Source organism: Pipra filicauda, unplaced genomic scaffold (genome assembly GCF_003945595.2).
Source record: "Pipra filicauda isolate LSUMZ 115617 unplaced genomic scaffold, ASM394559v2 scaffold1344_size38890_pilon, whole genome shotgun sequence".
Lineage (NCBI taxonomy): Eukaryota > Metazoa > Chordata > Aves > Passeriformes > Pipridae > Pipra > Pipra filicauda.
The window spans coordinates 26,721-29,646 of record NW_024103812.1 but is presented as its reverse complement, the minus strand read 5'-3'; the positions used below and the strand labels follow the sequence as shown (position 1 = coordinate 29,646).

Genomic DNA, 2,926 nt, shown 5'->3' with positions numbered 1-2,926 from the left:
TTATTAAAAATCATTAAAAATACATAAAAAAATCCGAATAACACCACAACCACCCCCCACAACACAAAAACAACCACCCAAAAAACCCCCATCAACCCTCGACCCCTGGGGATCATCAGGTTTTCCAGCCAAGAAGCACAAGGAGAGAGATGAGGGAATCGGGTTCCAATTCCTAATGATTTGGTGGGTGCAGGAATGCTTTGTGTGTGTTTTCCAGTGCCTTTTGATTCCTGAGATGGTTTTAAAATGATGGCTTTAGCAATCAACTAAATCGGAGATGTTGTTTCTGGGAGGAAATGGTGCCAAATAAATGCAGAGTTTTGGGTCAGGTTTTGGGATGATTTGGGTCAGTTTTTGGGGTCAGTTTGGGGTCACTGTTTGGGGTGATTGGGGTCAGTTTTGGGTCAGCTTTTGGGATGATTTGGGTCAGGTTTTGGGGTCAGTTTTGGGTCAGCTTTTGGGATGATTGGGGTCAGTTTTGGGTCAGCTTTTGGGATCATTGGGGTCAGTTTTTGGGGTCAGTTTTGGGTCAGCTTTTGGAGTGATTTGGGTCGGTTTTGGGTCAATTTTTGGGGAGCAGTGGGTGTTACTGGGGGTTGTTGAGGAGCACTGGGTGTTACTGGGGAGCACTGGGAGAGAAAATGAAAAATAAAGAGAATAAAAAATAAACGAAATAAAAAAGGAAATATAAAAAACAAAATAAAATAAAAAAAGGCAAAAAAACTAAAAAGGAAATAAAATGAAAATGAAATAAAAGGGGAAAAAAAAAAAAAGAAAAAAAAGAAACCCCTTCTTGGGCACCCCGTTTCCTCTCCTCCCGCCCCCCGAACCGTAAATTGCGGGGTCATCACCCCTAAAATGTGAGAAGGGGACCCCAAAATGCGGGTGGGGGAACCCCAGGGAGCCGAAAAAGCGGAGGGGGAGCCGCAGTAAGAAAGCGAAGCCGGGCGGTCGGGCGGCGGGGTGGGGGGGCAGGCAAGGTGGCGACGGCGGCGCGTGCGCAGTCGTTGGCAAGACGCCGGCGATCACGTGGTAAGTAAGGGTAGCCAGGAGAGGGACCGCCGACGCATGCGCAGTGGCTCTCGTGCTGGTGCAGGGCTCCCCGCTCGAGTTAAGGGCCGGTTCCGGCGGCAGGGCGGGACTCGCGGTCTCCCGTCTCTCCCGGGGTGTGTGTGGGGGGAATAACATGAAGATTTTTTGGGGCGAAAGCGCAGAAATTAGCGAGGAGGGACGCTAATTTGGGTAAACTCGGTCACCGGAAGTAGAGAGCGACAGGAAGTCCTCCAAAGCCCCGGCCCGGAAGTCCGCCAAGCCCACAGTAAAGATGGCGCCGCCAGGACCGGAACGACCACACTAAAGATGGCGGTCCCGGTCCGGAAGTTCGCCCTGACGCCACACTCAAGATGGCGCCGCCACGACCGGATCTTAGCCGAGGCCACACTAAAGATGGCGGAGAGAGGCCCCCTTGCCTCAGAGAGGCGTCTATCCTGTTGCCTGACCTCCGCCGCGACCCGGACCCCCGCCCCGCGCCCGCAGCGCCGTCTCGCCGCGCCGCTTCCCGCTGTGGGGACGGGGCGGGGCGCTCGGCGGCGCCGGGCGCGGGCGGCAGGTTCGTGGGCGGCGGCAGGCACCGGCGTGTGCAGCCCCGTCTCGGCGCCGCGGCGCGCGGCGGAGCGCGAGGATCCCAGGCGCTCACGCCGCGTTGCCCGCCCGCCCCATTCCGCTACGCTCCGCTCCGCCCCCGCCCCCGCTCCCGCTCCCGCCCCCGCCCCGCTCGGTCCCGCAGTGCCCTGGAGATGCTGTCGGGGCTGCGCCGCCGCCTTCACCCCCCGCAAGCGACCCACGGCGGCAGATCCGACGGAGATCGTCCCCGGGGTAATCTGGGCGCGGCGGGTGGGCGCGGCCGCTCTTCTGCCTCTCCCGCGGCCATCGGCCAAATAAATGCAGAGAGAGAGTGTGGAATCATCCGGGGATCCTGGAGTGGTTTGGGTTGGAAAAGATCTCAGGGATCATCTCCTTCCATCCCCTGCCACAGGCAGGGACAGTTTCTATTAAGACATCCAGCCTGGCCTTGGCCACTTGCAGGGATGGGGCAGCCACAGCCTCTCTGTACCAGGCCGCCTCCCCACCCTCCCAGGGAAAAATGTCTTCCTTATGTGCAATCTTTCCCTTTCTTCTCTGCAGGAAGTGGGCTGGGACAAGGGAATTGGCTCCCACGAGGCCGAGGATCAGAGCAGGCTCTGCACAGGGGACAACTTCCACTTCTGAATGGGGAAGGGCACCTTTGTCCCCACCCCCAGCAAACTGGGACGGAGTAACATCTGCCTGCAGCTGGCTGGAGTTCCCGTTGGCTCTGGGCTTTCTGTCCACGGGCCGGGGATCATGGCCAGAGTCCTTCAAACCTGGGGAACAGTGGCCTTCACACCATCCCTGCAGCCTGTCCAGGGCAGGCTGCTGCCCTTCGGCCCCTGATCACAGGTGGATGTAGAAGTGATGGTGTTTAGGGAATGTTGATTGTATTTCCCTGACTTTAGCAACGTGGTCATTAAAAAGAGAAAAATAACAAGTCTGTGGAAATCCCCTGCACGTGGGAGCTTGCAGGCTCTGGATTAAACTTGGCTCTCTAATGTTAAAACTGTGGGCGAGGGGCGGTGGCCGAGCAGGGCCAGCGGCGGTGCCGGACGGGGCCGGCCCGGGGGTCCCTTCCCCGCGGGGTCGCAGCCGCGGGACCCGCCCCCGCCCCGCGCTGCACCTCCTGGCGCGCCCCGCCCGTCGTTGGGGGCTGCGGCCGCTCCCGGCGCTGCCGAGGCTGCCGGGGAGGGACCGGCCTGTGCTGGGGGCACGGGGGTTTGTTCCTTGTGTTCGAGGGCAGCAGCGGGAGCGGTGCTGCGGGGCAGGACGTGCCGGGTGACGGCGGGGAAACCGC

At 59.5% G+C, this 2,926-nt stretch overlaps 1 long non-coding RNA gene across 1 annotated transcript; it reads left to right on the top strand.

Annotated features, from left to right (window-relative positions):
- The first annotated feature begins 1,834 nt into the window (after positions 1-1,834).
- Positions 1,835-2,614, top strand: LOC113982334. Its single transcript, XR_003538728.2, has 2 exons — positions 1,835-1,875; positions 2,185-2,614. It is a non-coding gene; the product is annotated as an uncharacterized LOC113982334 (long non-coding RNA).
- Positions 2,615-2,926: the final 312 nt, after the last annotated feature.